Source organism: Hemicordylus capensis, chromosome 6 (assembly GCF_027244095.1).
Source record: "Hemicordylus capensis ecotype Gifberg chromosome 6, rHemCap1.1.pri, whole genome shotgun sequence".
In the NCBI taxonomy this organism is placed as follows: Eukaryota; Metazoa; Chordata; class Lepidosauria; order Squamata; family Cordylidae; genus Hemicordylus; species Hemicordylus capensis.
In genome coordinates, this window is record NC_069662.1 from 132818650 (window position 1) to 132843525 (window position 24876).

General features: G+C 45.2%; 2 protein-coding genes across 6 annotated transcripts in view; one reads left to right on the plus strand and one right to left on the minus strand.

The window, feature by feature from the left end:
• ANKIB1 (ankyrin repeat and IBR domain containing 1) overlaps window positions 1-24876 on the minus strand; it is a 130720-nt gene that overhangs the window by 102350 nt on the left and 3494 nt on the right. The gene's annotated exons all lie outside the window — the stretch shown is intronic.
• Window positions 21063-24876, plus strand: part of KRIT1 (KRIT1 ankyrin repeat containing) — a 38616-nt gene continuing 34802 nt past the window's right edge. The window contains exon 1 of the mRNA XM_053262343.1: window positions 21063-21081. The gene's annotated coding sequence lies outside the window, so the exon portion shown is untranslated. The remainder of the gene's footprint in view (window positions 21082-24876) is intronic.

Consider the following 24876-nt stretch of genomic DNA (forward strand, 5'->3'; position numbering starts at 1 on the left):
ATGCACACACGAAGGTCTCAATGCTTTCCACTTAGGAAGGAGAAAGAAGTCAGGCATTTCCTCCCTCCTGTAAATGATTCTTCAGATAAGGGAAAGAAGATCTTGCAGATGCATTTGGGCATATGTACATGTCTAAACCAGTAACAGGCTTTTTTCACAACAGAAAGTCCTGAAGAGGGAGAACAAACGTTTATGGCAGCCGGATTGGTCTCTTGGACAACATGAAGGGACCATATAACACCGGTTTTGAAAGAACTGCACTGGCTGCCAATATGTTTCCAAGTGAAATACAAAGTGCTGATTATTACCTAAAAAGCCCTTAACAGCTTGGGTCCAGGCTATTAAAGAGAGTGCCTCCTTTGTCATGAAACCTGCCGCCTTTTATGATCTTCTGGAGAGGTCCAGTTACGGATGCCACCGACTCGTCCCGTGGCGATTCAGGACTGGGCTTTCTCTGTGGCTGCCCCAGGGCTTTGGAATGAGCTTTCTGTTGAAATAAGAACATCTCCTTCTGTTTGTTTTCAGGAAGATGCTCAAGACTCTCCTGTTCTCGCAAGCTTTTAATTAGAATTAATTTTAATAATTTGTTTTATATTATTTTTGTGTTATATATTTTAATCTGTAATTTTTAATATTAAAATTTGTACACTGCCTAGAGATGTACTTATCAGACGGTATAAAAATATGATAAATAAAATAATTGGAAATGCAAAAATCCTTCTTCAAACAACAAATATACTAGTCATTTTGCTAGGCTCAAGAGATGGAGCAAAATATACTACTACTAGTGATGATAGTAATAGTATTACAGCTACTAAGCAACTATCTCCCAGCATCCATGAACATCTAGTAGCATTTCCTGCAGTTGCCTAGCAGTGTCACTTGGGAAGTTAAGAATAGTAGCGATATTGAGCTGGAGTCTTCTGCATCTTCTTCAGGAACAAAATATCCTATATTTCCAGTGGATGAGCCAGCAATGTAAAATAACACTAAAGCAGCTTTAAAAACAACAACAAAGACCTAAGATACTGAACAGATGCAACATTCCCAACAGCTTAACTACAGTTATGCAATTAGGAGAAGGGAAGAAGAGTAATTTAATTTGTTCACCTAACCTTTTATTCCTTCTGTAGTGTATCCTCTGCAGACACACTACCATAACTGCAGTTCAGCACACTGCAACAACATCAAGCTCAATTAATACTAATTTCATTCTCATTTAACCAAAAATTGAAACCAGGGTTTCAGGCTGGTTTCAGATCCACCATGGTTAGCCTGAAATGCAGTTACTGTATTTACCTGAATCCAAGACTAGGTTCCCCCCAAGTTTTTTCATGTTTGAAATTGGAGAGGTCATCTTTGAATTTAAGATGACCTCCCTGGAGAAAGAGTACTCTTCCTTTTGAATAAATAAGAGTATAACCTGTACTTAACCTCTAATTTTGAAGGGGCTCATGTTAAATGCAAAGTTGCCTTGTATTCAGGTAAATACAGCAACGTCACTGCCTTACGGCTGGCAGGGCTAGGGGATGGGGAAAGAGCTGGGCAAAAGGAGCACACAATTTATTTATTTATTATTTATTTATTTAACATACCACCCAAAACGCAAGTCTCTGAGCGGTTTACAAAAAAACAATAAAAACAAGTAAGATGGTTAAAACATTATAACAAATTAAAACTTAAAATGTTAAAACTATTAAAAACCATCAAACTATTAAATCAGTATAAAATTCAAAGCCTAGATAAACAAATGTGTCTTGATTGCCTTTTTAAAAGTTGTAACTGAGGGGGAGCAGTGTTTCCTGTAAGGTGTGTGCACATGTGTGTGCACAGAAGCTTTTTGATGTATGCTCAGTTAATTTTAGATCCCGCTCAGACTGAATCAGGACAGTCTCACTCTGAATATACATGCGCGCACACACTGCCTTGATACTGCCGCCCAGAACAAAATTCATTCTGCACACAGATGGAAAAATTAGAGAGAACACTGATGGGGAGGCTCTTATTTCAGCAGGGTGCACTTCTAAAGCCTTGGGGCAGCAATTGAAAAGGCCCATCCCTGAGTAGCCACCAGACGAGCCAGTGGCAGCTGCAGACGAACATAGGAACACAGAACATAGGAAGCTGCCATATACTGAGTCAGACCACAGGTCCATCTAGTTCAGTATTGTCTACATAAACTGGCAGCGACTTCTCCAAGATTGCAGGCAGGAGTCTCTCTCAGCCCTGTTTTGGAGATGCCAGGGAGGGAACTTGGAACCTTCTGCTCTTCCCAGAGTGGCTCCATCTCCTAAGGGGAATATCATATAGTGCTCACGCATCAAGTCTCCCATTCATATGCAACCAGGGCAGACCCTACTTAGCTAAGGGGACAAGTCATGCTTGCTACCACAAGACCAGCTCTCCCCTCCTGATGATCTCAATGGGAGGTGTGGCTCATAGCAAAGAAGACATTCTCTTAAATACGCAAGGCCTAAGCTCTTTAGGGCTTTATAGGTTACTAGCTGACCCAGACTGACGCAGAGCATCTGTAACTCTAGTTCTCCCCCCGCCGCTTTCTTTCCCCCCCTCTGCCCGCATGCCTGTACACCATCGCTTTCCTCTTCGCCTCCCAGCAGCTTGCTTACAAACTCTCGCAAGAGCTGCCACACATGGGATTAGGTATGGGTACGTCTTAGAGAATTATATATAGAGACAGAGATAACCAAACCTTGTATTTTGCCCAGAAACTTATCGGCAGCCAGTGTAGATCTTTTAAGATAGGAGTGATATGGTTTCTCTAAGATGACCCAGAGACCAACCTGACTGACGCATTCTGAACCAACTGCAGTTTCCGGAATAGGTACAATGGCAGCCCCACATGCCCCACATACAGCGCATTGCAGTAGTCAAGTCTGGAGTCGACCAGCAGATGTACTACTGTTATAAGGTCATATATTTCAAGAAACGGATGCAGCTGGAGTATCTGCCAAAGTTGATAAAAGGCACTTCTGGCCACTGCCTCAACCTGGGACACCAGGGAGAAGTTTATGTCCAGAGCACCCACAGACTGTGTACCTGTTCCTTCTAGGAAAGCGTGACCCCATCCAGAACAGGCAGATCAAAATCATCTCCTGAGCTCCGACCTTGCACAATGAGTACCTCTGTCATATCTGGATTCAGTCTCAGTTTGTTATCTTCATCCAGCCCATCACCATCACCAGGCAAGCATTTATTTATTATTATTATTATTATTTATTCGACTTCTATACCGCCCTTCCAAAAATGGCTCCGGGCAGTTTACACAGATAAATAACAAATAAATAAGATAGATCCCTGTCCCCAAAGGGCTCACAGTCTAAAAAGAAACATAAGATAGACATCAGCAACAGTCACTGGAGGTACTGTGCTGGGGGTGGATAGGGATAGTTTTAATCTGTCATTCAAACACAAAAACAAGAATACAGATACTCATTGGTACACTTAAGAATACCAGTATGATGAGGTTATGCCCTCTCCTGATGATGCTGACATGGCAAAAAAATAATAATTGGGTATCATCAGCATACTGATAACACCCTGCATCAAATCTGATTATCTCTCCCAGAGGTTTCATGTAGATGTTAAACAACATTGGAGACCATATGGAGCCCTAACGGACCCCATACCAAAGTGTAGATTTTGAAGAACAACAGTCCCCGAGGGACACTATCTGGAATCTGCCCAAAGGTAGGAGTAGAACCACTGCAAAGCAGTGCCTCCCAAGCTCAAATCCCTCAGACGCTCCAGAAGGATACTATGGTTGATAGTATCGAAAGCCACAGAGAAGTCTAAAAGGACCAGCAGAGTCACACTTCGTCTGTCAATTCTCAACTGGAGATTATCCATCAAGCCAACCAAGGTAGTTTCTACCGCATAGCCCGTCCGAAAGCCAGTCTTAAATGGGTCTAGATAATCAGTTTCATCCAAGACTGCCTCGAGTTGGGAGGCCACCACCATCTCAATTACCTTGCCCAACCACGGAAGGTTGGAGACAGGCCTATAGTTGGTTAACTGTGAGGGATCCAACAAAGGCTTCTTCAAAAGAGATTTAATAATTGCCTCCTGCCATGCCTCAGAGAAGCATTTATGATCTCTACTTGGCCTTCTACAACAACTTCCCTGCCAGATAATATAAGCCATGTTAGGCAAGTGTCAAGAGAACAGGTGGTAGGCTCCAGTGCTCCAAGCAGCTTGTCCACATCCTCAGGAGTCACAAACTGGAACTGATCCAGCCTGATCACATCAGAGTCGCTGGACACCTCTGATTCAGATACTGCAGTAATTGTGGGGTCTAAATCCATGTGGGGTCTAAATCCAAATCTCTTGAATACGAGATGTTATCTACAAAGAACTCATTAAACACGTCACAGCGGTTCCAAATTCTGATTCATAGATGGTTCCAAAACAGATGGTTCCAAATTCAGATTCAAAGGAGATGGGGCACTTACTAGCCCTCTCACAACCCTGAACACCATCGCTGGACATGAACTTGCGGACATAATATGAGCTGAAAAGAATCGCTTCTTTGCCACCTGTATTGCCAGAGCATAGATCTTCAAATGTTCTCTATGTTGTAATCTGTCAGATTCGCATCGAGTCTATCCTCCACTTGCGCTCCAGTCACCTACCTCGCTGCTTCAGCCCCTGTATTTCTTTCGTATACCAAGGGGTCGATTTTGAAGCGGGTTGGAGAAGATGCTTAGGAGCCATCGTGTCTACTGCCATGGTGCATTTACTGTTCCAATTATCAACCAGGGCATCAACAGGCTCACCTGCATAGCCAACACTAAATCCCTCCAAGGCTTCTTGGAACCCTACTGGATCCAATAACCTTTTCAGGAGGACCATTTTAATGGGCCCCTTGCCCCTGTGAAGATGGGGTGTGACTGTAAGTCCAACCTTAGCCAGATGGTGGGGAAATCACAAGAGTCCCCACCCATGGAACACTACCCTGATCAAAGTGAAAGACCAAATCAAGCATGTGACCAACAATGTGCGTCAGTCCCGAGACCCTTTGGGATAGGCCCATAGTTGTCATGGCTGCTATAAACTCCTAAGCCGCCCTGGACAGATTAGCCCCAAGGTGGACACTGAAGTTCCCAAGCACTACAAGCCTGGGGGACTCCAACGCCAAACCCAAGACCAAGTCCATCAGCTCAGTCAGGGACTCCATTGGGCAGCGGGGCAATGGGTTCACCAACAGAAGTCCAAGTCTATCCCTGGTCCCCAAACTTAGGTACACACATTCACAGGGGTGTAACTAGGTTGGAGTGGGCCCTGAGACAAGATTCTTAAATGCCCCTCCCCCCACCGTCACCGCTTACCTCTCCTTCCTCTGGCCGGATGTCTCTGCTAACTATCCCAACTAGTTGCAAGGTACAGAGAACACGAAAGCAGAACCAACTAATACAACAGATTTGTGATGGTGTATTGATACCAATTGCTGTTTGAACCACAATTATCTCCCCCGCTCCATTAACAAGCCTTAAATGGTGTTTGCGCGTGGGTACAATTTCACACGTGCCCATCCTGGTTATTGGATTCTCTCCTTCCCTCCCGCCGCTGTGCAGGATTTAGAATGGGTATAGAAAGAATTCTGCCTGAAGAAAGAATGCACGATATTTGTAGTCGTGTGTGTCTTCCTCCTCCTCCTCCAACCCGCCACCACCGTTAGCTAATTTTCTCCTCCCCCCTCCCAGTTTTCAGGCCCCAAAAGTTGCAGGAGTTTGATGTTGACTGAGATACTAAAATGGGGGAGTGTTGCTTTAAGGAGAAATCTTGTGTGTATTCATTGAAGGAAAGGGAGGGGGACCGCACATTCAGAGAAAAGGGGAAGGCTGGAGAGGCAGGCTACAGGCTTCACGTGACTGGTTGGCTGGCTGAGGGTTGTGCAAACAAGGCTGGGCTTCCCCTCCACATGGAATTTGGCGCGGCTACTGCTGCAGCCTCTTCACCTAGCGCGCACCGCGCAGTATCGACAAAGCGGTCGCAGAAGGGAGGACAAGGAAGTTCGCTTCGTTACGAGCTAGAGAACAGAGAGGCTCAGCCTTGGAACGCAGGGAAAGCAGCCGTGAAGCACTCCACCCCTCTCCCCGGGAGAGAAAAATGCCAGCCCACCGAAGAGGAAGCCGCCTTCTGCGCTTCTCCCTGGGCTTGGGTGGGGGCGTCTCTCTTGTGCACACTCCTGTCCTTTGATTTCGAAAACCTGCCATGAGCTTTCCAGGGCTGCCTCCTCGGAGGCGGAAGATCAGGTAGGCGCTGGGTGGGGGAGAGCCCCAAGGCGGGGGCCCCCAAGACAACGGCCTCCCCCTGCCTAATTGTAGTTACGCCCCTACACATTCAATATGGTCAGACACTTCAACAGGGATCCTGGTCAGGTAGAGGTTATTCTTATAGACCACAGCCACTCCACCTCCTCGTCCACATCCCCACACCTGCTATTCAACAGAGCACCCTGGAAGGAGAAGCTCGGACCAGACTGGGACACCAGCCTCCCCCAACCAAGTCTCTGTAATACATGCCCAGTCTGCCCCTTCATCCAGAATCAAGTCATGGATGGTGTCTAACTTATTCTGGACAGATCTGGCATTACAGAGGAGCAAGGTGAAGTCTGTGGGAGGTTGGCACTGCTTGCCAGTGTCAAAAAGCTGGCAGAACAGCCAGAAGGGGAAACGGCGAATAGATTTCTGATTTCCCTTCCCCTGTAACGACTCGCTGACCTGCCAGCTTTACTTCTTCAGTTCCCCACCACCAGTGGAATAGCCATCCCATAGTCAGTGGACATGCCTCATCTTTCCATCCCAAAACAAACCAAGACACATCTGAAACACCGAGGGCCTAAAAACAACAGAAGCCAAAATAAGAATACCTGGCCCTCGCCCTTGTTGTCCCCCAAAGTGGCTCCCTCAAAGGGGTAACCCCCTCCCTTTGGGTGCCAATCCTGCGGCACCCTCTCAAATCACTGAACGATGGTTAGGCTGTTAGAGTATTATGTTTGCACTGGTCCTTATTAATCAAGCTTGCCTATATACAGAAATACATGCTTGGGTTGCATAGCCCTCAGGAACATATTCCTGCAAGTAGAAAGGGCTTTTGGAGGGAGGAAGAGAAGCAGAATTGCTCCCCACTCCTCCTCCATTCCTGCTCAGCTGCACAATGCACTCCCACCATGGGGACGCTGGTGGCTCCCTGAAGACCCACACCCTTTCTTGTGGCAACCTATTGTTGTACATCACGTCAGCCAGTATCTAAGTTCTTGGTTGCCATTCTGGCTAACAAAGTGCTAACACTGCCATCCTGGCTAACATTAGTAGGGTCTGTGGGTACTTAGTGGGAACCATTACCCACAGACCCTACTAATGTTAGCCAGGATGGCAGTGTTAGCACTTTGTTAGCTAACACTGCCAATTCCCCTAGTCCTCATGTGCAAGAGTGCTAATACTTCTAAGTGCTGCCAGCATTTCCAACGTGTTCTGTAAGAGCAGAAACACATTGCTGAGAGTCAGAAACACATTGCACAAGAGGTCAGGGGAGTTGTGTAAGGGCTCCCACTAAGTTCCTGAAGACCTTACTAACATGTACACTTCAGCTGTCAAGATGTCAGTCCTTGAAAATAACTATCCAGAGTAATGTTCCCTCTCTAATTTTTACAAGAGCCTTATGAAAATATGTGAGGTGGGGGCTCATAGGTAATGTTTGAGGATCTGGGGATCTGTAGGTGTAAAAAGGTTAAGAACCCCTGCTGTGGATATAGATAGATATTCTGAATGTCCAAACTGTGGTGACCGTCAACAACCCCTCAGACATCTGAATAACACTAGGAATGGCATTATGGAGCTACACTAGCAATCGCTGCCATTGACCATTAGGTAGATGTTCTTATTCATTCATTATTATTATTCTTTCCCAGACATTCACCAGACGTGAGTGGGATTGCCAACCTTTTCTACAGAATGGGACATTCACTGGACAGATACATATATGTGTCTCACTAATAACTACAGCTTGCACCCTGGAAGACTAGTGACATTCCTTGCTGCTACTGGACCAGTCATGCCCTCTTCCCTTCTCAAAACTCTGTAGCATTCCACTATATTACATATATGGTAACTACCCAACTACAAATGTCTCAAATTCTAGGTTGGTTTGAGTGTGAGGGTTACACCCAAATTACTTGTTTGTGTGACCTGGCTTCATGCTGTGCATTTTTTACAAGAGGCAAAAAAATGCTTCTTTTTCAGACACTTCTAGTAATCAGGGTGTCATGAAACATGCGCATATCAAATTTTAGCTATCTGTTGGGGAACACCCTGCCAATTTTGATACAGCTGTGAGTGAATGAAATTGTTGTTTTTTTAATGATGGGAAGGCTGTAAGATGGTCTGGGTACTGCCATTTCAAAAGTGAAGGTCAGAAATAGCAGGCATATGATGAAAAGCAGAGATGTGGTTGTTATGCGGGAGGTTAGACATTTGAGGGCTATCTCCCATTCCAATTCTCCTCCAAACCAATGGGGACCTAGTTGCCATGGCAACAACCATCTGGTCTTAAAATACTACTGCTGAATGATAGACTGGTTTGATCTTGGATGACCACACTGAGCTCACACACATTACAGAGACCTGGTTGGATGAGGCAGATGCAATTAATTTATCCTCACTTGGACCACCAGGTTTTTCTGGAGAGCAGGAGCCTGGATCCAGTGGGTAAGGAAGTAGGTTGCAGCACTCAATCATGATACCCTTCTCTAGTTCTAGTAGCTGATCCACAAGTCATCTGATTTTGAACGTAGTTTGCTTATGACATTTTAATCCAAGGTTCTCCCAGCCACCACCTTTTACCCCATAATAACCCTGTGAGAAGGATTAGGCTGAGAACAGGTGATAAGTCCAAGGTCACCCACTGAACTTTATGGCCAACAGGGGATTTGGACCCAGGTCACCCTAATCCACTACTCTCATCTCTGCACCACACTGACTCTCAATGGGATTCTGTTGCTGTACTGCTCACCCCTTTGCCAACCATCTCCTTGCCTGAGCCAAGAAGGGTAGTCCCAGGATCGTACTGCAGTCCTCTAGGCTGGGGCCCTTGCTATTAGAACGGTTAGGCTAGCTGGAAAGTGATGGATATGGATGGATTTCAGATGGCTCTGGCAGATTTGCCTATAGCTGTGACAGTTTTGTCAAAGAACTGGCTAGCCACTCAAATCACTGGCATAATTGATTAAAACCATAATTGGTTTTAAATGATTTTAATTGGTAATTGATTTGATGTTTCAAATGATTTTAATTGTAAACTGCCCAGAGACTCAAGTTTTAGGCAGTATACAAATATTTTAAATAAATAAAATAATTGCTCTCTAGACTAGTGTTTGACGTTTATGGAGTAATGGACCAGTACATTATTCATATGCAGTTTCCCAAACCATCAGTTAGTAAGGGGGTCACCCCCCTTGCCCCTGATCCCACCCCCAGGCACTTCATTTCAAGGAAGTGAAATGAATGTTATCCAGCAGTGAGGGCTGCCTGGAAATGAGCTCTGGAGAGCTCCTGGTGGCCTCCGCCAAGCTGATTGGGGGGGGGGGGCATTTATTAGTGATGCCTCATGGACTGGTGGTTGAGAAACACTGCTCTAGGCTATGCTCTGCTGCTTGGAAGAACTCAGCTGGCCTTGTGGTTTTTCCAGGTAACTGGGAGGAATAATACATCAGGAACAAGGGCTATAGTGACAATGAAGGAAAACTAGCAACAAGCCCTATACAAAAACAGGGGAGAGCCCATTTTAGGGTCTAATCCATGGAAGCAGTTTTCCTCAGATTTTGCCATACCATTGTATCTATACAGACAGCAATATGTGCTGGTCTAATGGTAGCAAGCATGAATTGCCTCCTTTGCTAAGCAGGGTCCACCATGGCTTGCATTTGAATAGGAGACTACATGTGTGAGCACTGTAAGATATTCCCCGTCAGAGGATGGGAAGAGCACCTGCATGCAGAAGGTTCCAAGTTCCCTCTCCGGCATCTCCAAAACAGAGAAAGACTCCTGCTTGCAACCTTGAAGAAGCCACTGCCAGTCTATGTAAACAATACTGAGCTAGATGGACCAATGCTTTGACTCAGTATAAGGCAGTTTCCCACGCTCCTGCTCCAGGTGATGAAGGGCCTAAATCTTAGTCCTTCAGGCCCCTGCAACCAATTTGCAAGACACTTGCTGGACAAAATCTGTGCCAACCTGAGTTTTAAACTGCTGTCAGAAGTGTGTCTATCGAGTATAGTATATTCTCTGTCCAAGCTATGGAATTCTCTAGGTTAGGAGATCCATTTGGCTCAAACCCTCTCTCATGTCATTCTGGCATGAAGTTAAAACCTTATATTAAAACCTGCATGGTGTGTCATGGTTAGAGTGTTGGGCTAGGTCTAGGGAAACCCAAGTTCAAATCCCCCTTCAGCCATGAAACTTACAGGGTGACATTGGGCCAATCACTCATTGCTCAGTCCCATCTACACACAGCATTGTTGTGAGGACAAACATAACCAGGTACACTGCTCTGGGCTCCTTGAAGAGCAGGATATAAATTTTAAAAATACAATAATTTATGCAGCCAAATGAATATATGCAATATTAATCACACACCACTTGAATTTCTATGAAAAAGTATGCCCTCAAAAGCTAGTGTGCCCTCTGAATCACTGAGCTTTAGGATTAGTATTTGAGAGGACACAAGCATAGCTGCCTTCTAGGACACACAGTTCTGTGCAGGCGAGTTTAACAATGAACAAAACTGCACATCAGGATCCCTGAAGACAAGGTGGTAGCATACCATACAGAGGTAGACCTTGGGGTCTAATAGGAACCAAGGGACTGTGTTTAACTCCATGATTCTTTTAAGAAACTTTTTCTGCAGGGCTGCAATTTAAAAGACAACGGTTGGGATATAACTTTGTGGTGCTTCCTTTTTCCCCCATGGAAGGGGAAGAATTAGCTACTTTTATCCCATACCCTACGTTAGGCTGCAGCATAGGAAGTTGCTGTATACTGAGGTCCATCTAGCTCAGAATTGTTTACACAGACTGGCAGCAGCTTCTCCAGGGTTGCAAACAGGAGTCTCTCTCAGCACTATGTGTTGCGAGCCACTCAGAGAACAATTTGTTATGGGGCAGCTAACAAAGTTTATTATTATTTATCATGATCATCTTGGAGATGCCAGGGAGGAACCAGAAACCTTCTGCATGCAACCATGCAGGTTCTCTTCTGAGAACATCCCCATCCTCTAAAGGGAATATCTTACAGTACTCACAGATGCAGTCTCCCATTCAAACGCAATCCAGAGCAGACCCTCCTTAGCAAAGGGAACAATTCATGCTTGCTACCACAAGTCCTGTCTTGTAGGTCCTGCCCACAAAGGTACTAATTTACTCCATAAACACATTTTTAAGAGTCACACACCAGTGTAGCTTATATGGTATTTTTTCAATGCCACAGTCAATCGTACAAGTTGTTTTCCAAATGTACATGTGCAGAATGTCATATGTTCCTGCGAGTTGCATCACATACTGTCTTGAAAGTTTCAAACATATAAAGTCTCTGAAAACAAGGTGTCAGTTGAATACATTCCTCTCAATATTTGAATTATACAAGTCTCAGATGCTTTGAAACAATGAACTCGTGCCAAATAAAATATCGGATTAAAGGATCTCTTCAATGAAGAATGAAGCTATCATATGCTATACGAAAGCAAGAAGAGTCTAGAGCTCTTAGTATAGTTCACCACTGTGATGTTATTCCTGGAGGGTGGGGGGAAAGTCAGTCAGTAGCTTGAGATGCCCACTTAACCATAGCCAAATCTTAAAGAATGTGATGATGCAGCCAGTTCACCTCACTATAACAGGGTTCAGTATACATTCAGGCTGTTACCCATGGCTAGGTTTAGTTCTATTTATTTAAAATATTTATACTCCATCTTTTAGCCAAATGATCTCTGGCAGCCTACAGATTACAATACAAAGTCTCTTTCTTTAGCCAAGAGAAATATTAGAGGGATGCAATGCTGAAGCGTTTCCCTAGCATTCTAGTGTTCTTTGCTGAAGCGCCTCTTAGGGGCCTGCAGTGGGCTCAAGGAAATAACACACATTCTCCAAGCATGTTGCCAGGCAGCATTACATACAACTGCCAAAAAGGTGCAGGGCTTCTCCTCTTTGCAGGCCAGGCGGAACATGGCTTCCATTCTCAAGTGGTGGGGCAACTAAGAGAAATTGGGGAACACAGTGTTAAAAACCTCTTCCCAGCCTCATTCTGTTCCTGTAGTAAACAAAGGAAAACACTATAATGGTATAAGTATGTGTTAGTTTTAGGATGATTACACACTGCTTTAGGTGGCAATGGCAGTAGAGACTGTAGATGTACAAGACAGTGGCTGAGCTATCATGCAAGAGTATGTCTGCAGAGTTACATATGTCTACAAGAGTATGCAAGCTGTGAAATTTTTGCACAATTCAATGAATTTTTGTGCTCGCATACTTGTGCACACAAGGTTACTGGACTGACTTACCCTTGCATGATAGGTATGTCAGCCACTAAGACGTACAAGCGCACAATTTGGTCAATACATTACTGTCTTTATAAGAAGTTAAGCATGGAAACCCTTATGCACTATGCATTCCATGGGCAGAAGCAGTCTACAAAAATGACATCTGCAAAAACCTGCTTTAGAATTTCAATTATACCACATTTACCTGAATACAAGACGACCCTGAACTTAAGATTACTCCCTTTAAAAATATGGGTTAAATATAAGTTACTAGTGATTTTTGGCCTGTTAAATAACGGGCGCTAGTGGAGTTGTGCGCTCCGGGGCCCCCGCCACCATTCCCCCTCCCGCCGCCGCCAGTCTCCATGCCGCAGCTGGTCTCCCCGGCCGGGCAAGGGCCCCAAAGTCTCCCCCCCGCCCGGCTTCGGCGGCGCCACCAGACCTCGGCGGCGGCTCCACCACCACCTCGGGCGGCTTCCCCCGCCGCCTCTTCCCCCCGCCCGGCTTCGGCGGCGCGGCCAGGCCTCGGCCATGGCTCCGCCGCCACCTCAGCCGCGCCTCGACCAGTTTCCCCCACCGCCTCTTCCCTGGCTTCGCGGGGCTTCCCCGGCTTCTTTGTGGCGGCCGCTTCTGGCCTTTCCGCGGCCGGCCAATCAACCGCCCAACATGGCCGCCTGGTGCTGGTGGTCGTGTCTCCCTCGGCGTGTTCTGGTCATGCGCTCCCGCGCATGCCCAGAACATGCCGAGGGAGACACGGACGCACGCCAGGCATTGACACGGGCACACACTTAGGCTTTTATTATAGAGGATACTATTTACACAAAAGGAAGATAACCCTGAATTTAAGATGTGCCCCCACCGTTTCAAACATCAAATAATTTGGGGTGAAACTAGTCTTGGATTCAGGTAAACACAGTATGTAGCAATAGGCAACTTCTTTCCCCCATCTCTATTTGGAATTCACTCAGCTAAAAAGTTATTTTGCCACAAAACAGAAGAGTCAGAGCCCAATTTATGGTTTTCAAGTCCATACCTTGCTGTTCTGCAAACACTGTTAGTGCAATGGTGCTGGAACACCTCTCCTACAACCCCACCAAGCTCTATACAGTACTGCCATTTCCTTTCCCCACAAAGTTATTAGTAGGGATGTGCATGGAACCGGCGGAGGCCGGTTTGACGGCGGGGGGGGGGGTAGATATGTTTAAGGGCAGGGGAGGGTGCACTTACACACACACACACCCGGAAGCGTTTCCCCCCGCCGGTGCTCACTGCAAAACCGATCCAGCAGGGCAGCAGCATACCTCCCTGCCACCCCATCCACTCCTTGGACTGGAAGTGACAGGAAATAGCGTGCTCCTGATGTGTGCGCAAGCACATACACTGCTTCCTGTCACTTCCGGTCCAAGGAGCGGACAGGGCGGTAGGGAGGTGCGATGCTGCCCTGTCAGACCAATTTTGCAGCAAGCGCCAGTGGGGGATACGCGGGGGGGGGGGCGGGAACTTCAGTGGAAATAGAGTTTAGGTGTATGTGCAAACTCTCAAGTTGCCTCTACAACACTAATTTCAAATTATAATTAGCCCCCTAATTTCAAACTTTGCTACCATCATTAGCTATCTTAAATGTGCCTAGAGAAGATGCTGCTACAATGTTGCTTCTTCCCCATTGCTGGGTTCAGATATTTAGGAAATAAGACTAAGATTCAGGGAATGAAAAGTAAAATTAGGAAAATGGTTCCTTACCTTTATCCCAATTCATCTGAAGGCTGTCAACATATAATCAAGCGTGGCTCATCACTAGATGAGAAGTCTTATCAATCAAGTCATACAAGAGATGGCAAGTCTGAGCCTAATGCAGAAGATGGCAAGAGTGACTGAGTGAACCACTTTTAAACAGTTCCAGCCAGGCAACTGGCTAGTATGTGACTAGACAGGGAGGCTATTCATACGCACGTGCAAAACCGGGCTAAGGGAGCCCAGCCCACTTTTGCAAGCACGTGTGAACCACCAGGATCGGGCCAATCCTGGTGGCACCATGGCAGCAAACGTGCCTAAGTAGCCTCCCTCCAAAACAAGGTTAAGAGAGCAAAGACTCTCCTAAGCCCATTTTTTAAAAATTGTCTGGCAGCTGAGACTGCCAGACTGCGAGGAGGGGAGGGGGGCTCCCCATGATACACTGCGCACTCACATGGTGCATTACGGTATTTCCAGGGGCTGGGACAACACATCCCGGCCCTCTCTGCTGCCTCGGCGCAAGGGGAATTGTCTGGGCATGCGGGAAGCGCTAGTCACAGCAGAGGAGGAGCAGTCTGCAGGGAAGGTAAATCTAACCTGCCTTCCCCACAGCCCACCCTGGAGCCCATCTCATCGGTCGTGAGAAAGGGCTCCTTGACTCAGAGAGAAACATATAGTAGCAAACTGCATAGGAGTCAAGGGTAAAGGCCAGAGAGAGGCTAAGGGAACCCAGCCCAGTTTTCCATGAGCGTGTGAACCACCAGGATCAGGCCCAATCCTGGCAGCTACATGGTGGCAAACCCGCCTAAGTAGCCTCCCTTTAAAATGAGGTTAAGGGAGCGAGCACTCCCTTGGCCTCATTTATTTGCTCATGTGTCAGCCACGGCTGCTTGCAACCGCAGCAGACACACGGGGGAAGGTGTTTCCCAATAATGCACTGTGCATTATTGGAGCTCCGTGGGGGGGGGGTGGTCACGTGGCTGCACTTCCCTGCACCCCAATCCCCGGAGCTACCAGGAGGAGCCGGTGTTCATCTGGGCAAGCGATCTGCCCACCCAAAGAGCGACAACTGCTCATCTGCAGGGAGGCTGAATGAAACCCGCTCTCCGCACAGACCACCCCGGATCTCTTCTCACTGATCATGAGAAGAACTCCACCCTCTAATCAGTTACAAAATGTATATTGGCACAAGTGCTATGCAATTATTCTGCAACCCCGCCCGCACAGAAATATACAAACCTGACACATGGAGAGAGTTCAAATATAATGAAACAGTAGCTTACACAAGAGGAACAAGCTAGGCAATTATTCTGCCCAGTTACAGATTACACTACACCAGCATGGTATAGTGGTTAGAGTGCTGGACTAGGACATGCCAGTCAGTTGTTATCAGCAGATCATCTATTATTTTACTGTCGATTTAAATTCCATAACATCAAAAATGCTATCCAAAAGTGGCAGCCTTTTTCAATGGATCATGGTATGAGCCGATAAATGGCAGGAGAGTGTCCCATGCTCCGCAGTACACCTTGGACTTTTGCCTTTCTGATGAATGACAGCTACCTCAGGCAACTCAGCACCTATGATGCCAATTTCAGCCTAAGGAGGCAGAACAAGGATGGGACATACATTAGACTCCAGTTTCCAAACAGGTGAGGAAGAAGTCCTTCTACAAAAGCAAGTTATTTATAATTGCTCAGGAACACTTTGCCTTTGTGTGTTTTGAGATCTCTTTTCTCCCAGGAGGAAGACCTCCGAATGTGCTCAGATACTCACAGTCCCAGGTAATCAGAATGCAAATAAAAGGTTGCTCTTATTGCAAATGCCTAAGTAATTAATGACTACCTCTGCCAGTTACATTTGTTGTGGTGAGGAAGGGCCTCCATGTGATCCGACTCTAATATTTTGTAAAAAATAATGTGAAGGACTAAAATCTACTAGTTCTATTATTGTCCAAACCAGGATGGAGTTTTCCCCCACAGGTCAATTGCAAACACTAAAACCATGGGTAAATCTGCCGCAAGGATGTTCGTGGGTGTGAGTCGCTTCACGAGTATTACACCCATCCTGCTTCAGCTTCATTGGCTACCAGTCTGCTTCCGGGCTAGATTCAAGGTGCTGGTATTGACCTTTAAAGCCTTACACGGCTTGGGGCTGGGGCACCTATCGGACCACATTCGCCCATGAGAATCTGCCAGGGCCCTCTAATCATCATCTCAAGCCCTGCTCATGATCCCACCACTAACAGAGATCCAGTTGGCGAGGACTAGAGACAGGGCCTTTTCGGATGTAGCCTCTCGGCTTTGGAATGCCCTCCCTGAAGAGCTTCGCCACGCTCCCTCCCTCAGTGTTTTTAAATAACATCTTAAAACACACCTTTTAAAGGAGGCTTTTTAATTTCATTATTTTATTATATCTTGTAGGTTCTTTAATTTCTTTAGCTTTTTATAATTTTCAGTTCTAATTTGAACCTAATAATTGTTTTTAATCTGACTTTAAAAAAATTTATTATTTGTGTTTGTGTCTGTTATTGTTGTAAGCCGCCCTGAGCAGTATTGCACTGGAGGGGCAGAACACAAATATTTTAGATAGATAGATAGATAGATAGATAGATAGATAGATAGATAGATAGATAGATAGATCTGATAGGAGATCAACGCCATGGCCTAAGACTGATTTAATCATCACTTCTCTCCATTCAGTTGTATTTTAGTGTATGTCTAGCCAAGGTGCTCAAAGTCATTTTCAATTGAGAGATTGCCTGTGGAAACAGAAACAAGCCCTAATACACTTGTTCCCAGGAGAGAAGAGATAGCAACTCTTTGTAGAATTTTACCTCCAACATCAATGCCGTCTGGACTATCTTGCAGTAACTCAAACAAGTGTTAAACTTTTCAAAAGTCTGTGTTTCATAGCATATTGATTCAAAATTCATATAAATTTGTAATGAGATAAATTGATCTTCAGATTTCCTAGAAACCTAGTCTGGATCTAGAGGATGTAAATAATTATAGGCCTGTAGCCAATATTCCCTCCCTGGTCAGGATGCTTGACTGTGTAGTGGCTGACCAGCTCCAGACATTCTTGGAGGAAATAGATTATCTAGATCAATTTCAATCAGGCTTCAGGCCTGGCTTTAGAACAAAAACTGCTTTGGTCATCCTGTGGGGTAACCTGTGTAGAGGGGGAAAGACAGGGGGAGTGCAACCCTGTTAACTCTCTTGGACCTCTCAGAGGCATTTGACACCACTGGCCATGGTATCTTTTTGGATAGGCTGGCCAAGTTGGGTGGGTGTGAGAGGCACTGCTTGGAAATGGTTCTGCTCCTACCTGGAGGCCTGTTTCCAAAAGGTGGTGCTGGGGGATTACTGTTCAGCCCCTTGGCAGTTGTGCTTTGGGGTTCTGCAAGGTTCCATTCTTTCTCCTATGGTGAAACATGAAACCACTGGGGGAGGTGGTTTCATCTACATGAAACCGCTGGGAGACGTCATTCAGAGATTTAGCCTGAGGTATCATCAGTACGTGGATAACATTCAGTTGTATCTCTCTTTCGATCATATTAATATAAATATCTTTATTACGGTCTTTGACCAGCATAAGGCAAACATAACTATCATCAGAAGCAAAAGATTAAAACTCTAAAATTATAATTTTAGACAGTCTAAATAAGGGCTGTGAAGACAGTGACTATAGCATACTAAAATCATATTGCTATAAAACTAAAAACTATGAAAATTAGTTAAAAATTTAAAATGTGATAAGGTAAAACATGGAAGCTAAAACACAGAGGCTAAGAGATTAACAGCTAAAACAGCCCATGTATATAACAACAGTTTGAAGGAGATAGAAGAGCTCATGGGCTGTCTGAGGGGAAGGAGGATTAAGCTTACCTTTTCTGCAGACAATCAGCTGTCAGTCTCTGGGTGGATGGATCGCCTGCCCAGACAAGCAGCAGCTTCTGCTGCAGCTCCCAGGGTCAGGGTACTGGGATGCGCCACCCCATGTCACCCTGCTCCCAGAGCCCCAATAGTGTGCCGCACGAGTGCACAGTGCATTACCAGGATCCCCAGATGTTGTTGACTACAACTCCCATAATCCCCAAGCAAAAGCCATTGCAGTTGGGGATTCTGAGAGTTGCAGTTAACAACATCTGGGAATCCATGTTAGAGGGAACACTGCCCCCCTCCCCCTTGAGTGTGCCAACCACACAATTTTTAAAAAAAACTGAGTTAAGGGAGCACTCGCTCCCTTAACTTCATTTTAGCAGGAGGTTTCATAGGTGGGTTTGCTGCCGTGTAGCCACCGGGATCGGGTGCGATGCTGATGGTTCACACGCGCGAGCAAAACTGGGTTGGGCTCCCTTACCCCGGTTTTGCACACGCGTGTGAACAGCCTCAAAGTATTGCTGCAAACTTAGATCTATAAAAACTATAAAATTTTAAGTTAAAATTAAGATAAGAACTGCAGGACAGGTGAGCAGGAGATTAGAGGCATCAGTACAGGCATGAGCCATGTCGGGCCTGATTAACTCTTGTTGGTGGTCAGGTCCTGGTGAATTTTCCATGCTGCCATGCAGAACCTGGCAACAATATGTGTTGTGAGGGGATTGCAGTCAGAGAGTAGTAATGATACACGGAACTGGCCTGAGTGGCCTGGCAACCTTGTAAGTAGTGGGAGGATGAAAGTACTGTGGATGTCTCTATAAAAAAGGAAGTTTGTATTTATGGGAGTTTATATCTCCCATAAAACATGACTGAAGAGAGGGCGCTGCAACGGGTCAGGGTGAAAGCTCTTCTGTGGTTAGGGACCTCCAGCTGCATAAGATATGCAGTGGGTGACACCATGTACCTTAGGCTTTCAGTGATGGGGAGGTTTGGGGCCCTACCTAAGTCAGTTTGACACTCTGCGTCCATGATGTACTGTTTAAGAAGTGCCCTGGCCTGCTCGTATCCCAGGGAAAGTAAGTGAGGCAGGGAGAGCCTGCCAACAGAGTTTGCTTCCATGTGGATTGGTATCCATCCTCCAGCATTAGTGGGGGTTGGCCCATTGGGAAGGAGGATAGTCTTGGCCAGATATTGAATATCAACAGCCATACTCTGGTCTCCACTTTCACCAGGCCTGCCTCTAGTCGCAGACTGGCACTGGAGACACAGTGGGGTACCTGGAATACTGTTCTTAGGAATCTGGACTGGATAAGCTCCAGGGAGGCAATGTTGGGAAAGGGGCCCAGCTGAGCTCTGTAGATAAATTGCTCCAGGTATGTAATAGCTTCCTTTTGACAGAAAGGAGCACTCCTCTGAGTGTTTTGGGCAGCAGGAAAGGCAGTGACTGTCCTGAATCAGTGCCCTGATGCAGTAATGGACTGGATGAGGGTAAACCTCATATAGTCCACCTCCAGCCTCAGAGGCATGATGCCTCTAAATACCAGTTGCAGGGGAGCAACGACAACAAGAGAGAGGGTATGCCCTCACCTCTTGCCCGTGGGCTTCCCAGAGGCCTCTGGTGGGCCACTGTGTAAAACAAAATGCTGGACTAGATAGGCTTTGGGGCAGATCCAGCAGGGCTTGTCTTATGTTCTTAAACAAGTAGAGACTCAATCCAGACAACACAGAAGTACTGTTGGTCAGTGGTTTCTGTGCCTGAGCGAATGATGTCCAGCCTGTTCTAGATGGGGCTGCACTCCCCCTGAAGAACCACGTTTGCAATCTGGAGGTGTTCATAGATTCAGCATTGTTGCTAGAGGCTCAAGTGGCCTCTGTGACTCGGAGCACCTTTTATCAGTTCTGGCTGATATGCAAATCACAACTGTACTGTTGTGACCCAGGTCATCCCAATTGGACAGGAGTTGAGGGCCCAAAGGGCCAGGCTCAAGCCTGTGTCTGAAATCATCATTTCAGTGAAAGATTCCTTTATGCCAGGCATTAGTGAACTCGTGAGTGAACGGGTTAATTCCTGGGAAAAGGGCCAGATCGTCTGTCCTATGTTACAACTGTGAATTACCTTGGGAAAATTAGGAGTAATCCTGTCTTTCATGCAGCTTGCTCTATTTTGCTACAATTGTCACCACTGATTTCTTGTTTCACATATATTTACATGCAATCACTTTGGAATGATTTTAGAAATGCACACTAAGTATTATTTACACACACACACACACACACACACGTACGTTATTCAGATTGATATTTCTCACATATAGGATTAGCATTTGTTTCCCTTGACATGTTTTTTAAATTCATAATACCTCTTTGGGGCAGAGAGTTCAAGCTCAAGTTTGTTCACACAGTAGAGGCAAATCTGCAAAGCTCAGAAATTGTCTCAAAGCTCAGATTGTCTTGAGAACACAAGAAGAAACAATTCATTTCTGATAGGTTACCGCACACAGGAGATGGCTCAATCTGCTGAAACCCAGCTCTGGCAAACAAACAATTGTCCTGAGTGAGAAAGTTTTTCTGACCCAAGTTAATGGACACTTTTTAGGTACATGACGAATATAGCTTTTTTTGAAAGAACTTTATGTCCAGATCCAAGGATCAAAATGGGTATAAGAACTTAGCTTTTGAACATGGCTTCATGTAAAACCCTCTGCTCATGCTAAGAGCTTCTGCCAAGCTGCGTAGCAAAAAGGCAGGAGTTTCCTCTGATAGACAAGAGACGGTTCAGAGCTTCTGCCACAAGGCAAGTAAGCTGGGACTACCTCTGTCTATTTCTATCTACAAACCAGTATGCCTTTTGAAACCTGTCTGCTCCACACTAGCATCGGACCCAAGCAACGTTCACACCTATGGGCCACAACGAGACTCGGTAATATGCTGTCTTGGAAGACAATTCAACCTTTGCCCTCTCATCCCCCACTAAAACTCTGGCATTCTGCCACCCCGCTCCTTTAGCAACCCCCCTCCCTTCTTCTTCTTTCCATTCTCTCTGTCCTTTTTAGGTTACTAGTTAGTTAACACGGAAACCACATGCAACCAACACATTCATGAGTTAAGAAATACTCATGACTACACTACAAGCCACCTAATGGTGCAGCAGGGAAATGTCTTGATTAGCAAACCCTAGGTTTCTGGTTCAAATCCCTGCTGGAATGTTTCCCAGAGTATGGGAAACACCTATATCGGACAGCAGCGATATAGGAAGATGCTGAAAGGCTTCATCTCATACTGCGTGGGAGGAGGCAATGGTAAACCCCTCCTGTATTCTACCAAAGACAGCCACAGGGCTCTGTGGTCACCAGGAGTTGAAACTGACTCGATGGCACACTTTACCTTTTTACAGTACATTGCACGGGGAAACATTTTTTAAATTAATATTTTTTGACATTTTGTATTTTAAAAACATCTTTCCCAGTTGTCATCCCTGCCCTGCCCCTGAGCCCAAACTTACCTTCCCAATTCAGCGCTGGTTGGGGGGAGATGAGAAAAGAAAGGACAGATGGAAAGAGAAAGAGGGAGAAGAAGAGCAGAAGGGGAGGGAGCGGGGGAAGAGGAGAAGGGATACTCATCATTGCACCAGTAGGTGTGGGGAGATCAGAGGGGTTTTTATTCTAAGAATAGTTCAAGGAAGTTGTCCCAGATTTCTGACCATTTATCTGATTTATTTACTTTTATGATGGCCCATTTTTCATGTGCGGCTAACTCAAGCAGGTCATGTAACCAATCCTCACTCCTAGTGGCATTGGGAGATTTCCATTGCCTCAATACTAACCTCTCCATAGCCATTAATATTAATATTAAGCTCCCCCATAGCCATTGTTTAGAACTGGATTTTAGTCCCCAGTCAGATGGAAATATACCCTAACGCTACATGCAAATCCTTCAGTGCAAGAGATGAATCCATCACTAAGTTAATTCACTTAGTAATCTCCCTCCGCTTGCACTATGGGACAGTCCCAGAACATATGCATTAAGTTGGCGCGAGGATTATTGCATCTCCAGCAGTTACTATTTGAGGCCATTTTTAATCGCTTAAGATGTAGAGGGGTCCAATAGGCCTTGAAAATAATGTTCTGTTGGATTAAGCGCAATTTAAGATCCACTGAGCTGCATTTAACTCTACCTAAAATATCTTCCCATTGCGCTGGTGACACTTTATCTGTAAGTTCCATGTTCCATTTGCCCCTAAGTAAATCCAATCCAGGGTCCATGTCTCCATGCACAAAAGCATATAGGTATTTATCTTAATGGAGTTTTTATGTTGTGTTGTGAGCCACCCAGAGAACAGTTTGTTATGGGGCAGCTAACAAATAAAGTTTATTACTACAGTAATAGTAGTGTAGAGCCAGTGTGGTACAGTGGTTAGAGTGTTGGACTAGGACCAGGGAGACCCAAGTTCAAATCCCCATTCAGCCATAAAACTCACTGGGTGACTCTGGACCAGTCACAGCTCTCTCAGCTCAACCTATCTCACAGGGTTATGAGGATAAGCATAACTATGTACACTGCTCTGGGCTCCTTGGAGGAAGAGCGGAATACAAGTGTTACATGCGCTACTATTTTTAATACTTTCAAAACAACTTAACACAGTCTTACCATGAAAGAAGGTGTGTCATTCTTATCATGGTAGCATAATATATACAAAGTCTGAAGAATCTTACACTACTCCTCAGCCTACAAGATGGGTGAAGAAATTAATAATAAAAGGTACCTTTTCAGAAAGGTAAGTGCACTTACTGACTAAATCTGTCAGCACTCTAGCAGGTTTGCAAATAAGCCTTTACTTTAGGCTTACAAAAGGAAAAATAGTAAATCATGGCTTGACACATCCCAGGCACCAAAGAGCCATAGTGCCTAGAACTTTAACTGTGGCACCTAGACTTGGATACCCAGAGGCTGAGTCATTTAATAAAAATCTTTCTTTGTCCCAGGCAGCCTTGTTTCTGTGTTAAAGTACTGTATGTCACTTGCCAAGGGGCTAAAGAGAAGCCCATTTACCCTCCCCACCCGCAACACATAATGTCAGTCATGAAAGTCCAGCTCCTAATTTGGAGGCTGGCTGCTAGATCCAAAGAAAATTTGTTAAGGCCTGTATTAAGTTATACAAAAATGCAAAGCATGAGACTGCAGTGTTATGGTTAGCACAAAACAGATGAATGTTCAAAGGTCAGTAGCTATATTTATGTTATAAAGAAGTTATCCACTTCCTCTGTACTAGAATGTTCACTCAGTTTAACAAGCAAGCTATATTTGTAGTTAGCAGTATTGTACTAGACTCATGTGGCTCTTGCTCCCATTTCCCTGGTCTCCGAGCATGCTGTCATGTGATTGTCTTCTGTTAATAGAGAAGATTCTCTCACTGTATTAAATGGGAATTATAAGGACCTGAATTACAATTGCTTTGCTAATGCTCCATCCCAGCCTACTGAACAGGAAAGCTGCACCTTTCAGTATTCAAGTCAAATCTTTACTGTTACGGTCATTCGACCAGCAAACCTATAAGTACTAAACTTCAGTGTCCTTTGACCAGACACAAATATTATATGCAGAGAAGTTCTTATTTAGACTGAAAAAGTTTCTTTAACAGTATATATATTTTTTAAAGTTACTTTTAAAAATATAAAATTTTCTAGAAAGGTTAAAAGAGTAAAGGTAAACACTATTTAATGAAGCAAACCAAGTCTCAGCAAATGGTCAAATCAAGATGAGGCTGTAGCTCAGTGGTAGAACATCTGCTTTGCATGCAGAGGGTTCCAAGCACAATCCCTGGCATCTCCTGGTAGGGCTGGGAAAGACTCCTACCTGAAACCTTGGAGAGCCGCTGCCAGTCAGTGTAGACAATACTGAGCTAGATGGACCAATGATCAGACTTGGTGTAGGGCAGCCAGCCCTCTATGTTCCTTTGCACACAACTGATTCACTTTCAACCAAGAGATAGCTTGGCCAGTTACTCGTGCTCTGATAACCTCTCACTTAGATTACTGCAATGTGTTGTATTGGGCTGCCTTTGAAAAAGGTCTGGAAACTGCAGCTGGTACAAAATAGGGCTGCATGATTAACAACTTGTTGTAAACCGCCCAGAGACGTAAGTTTTGGGTGGTATAAAAATATGTAAAATAATACTAAAATAATAATAATAATAACTGGGAGTGGACGTTTTGATCATATTACGGCAGTGCTTCATCAGCTGCACTTGCTTCTAGTCCGTTGCTGGGCCCAATTCAAAGTGCTGGCTTTAACTTTAAAAGCCCTAAATGGCTTGGGACCGGGTTACCTGAGAAAGTGCCTTGCCCCATATGTCCCTACCCATACCTTAAGATCTTCTTCAGAGGCCCTCCTTCGGATGCCCCTGCCAAATGAGATGAGTGGCTACCAAAGAGGGGGCCTTTTCAGTGGTTGCACCCCATTTATGGAATAGCCTCCCCAGCGAGGTTTGCCTGGCTTCATTACTTTGTTCTTTTAAATGTCAGGTAAAGACCTTTTTGTTCACCCAGGCGTTTTAAATTGGGGTTTTCAGATTTGATCTGATTTTTAACTAACTGTAAAATGAGTTTTTAAGCCATATTAAGAGAGAACAGTGAGGGAGCATTTCAGTGTCCCTGAACATTCTGTAACAGATCTGCAAGTTACTACACTTAAAACAAGAAAGTTTCCAAGGGAAAGG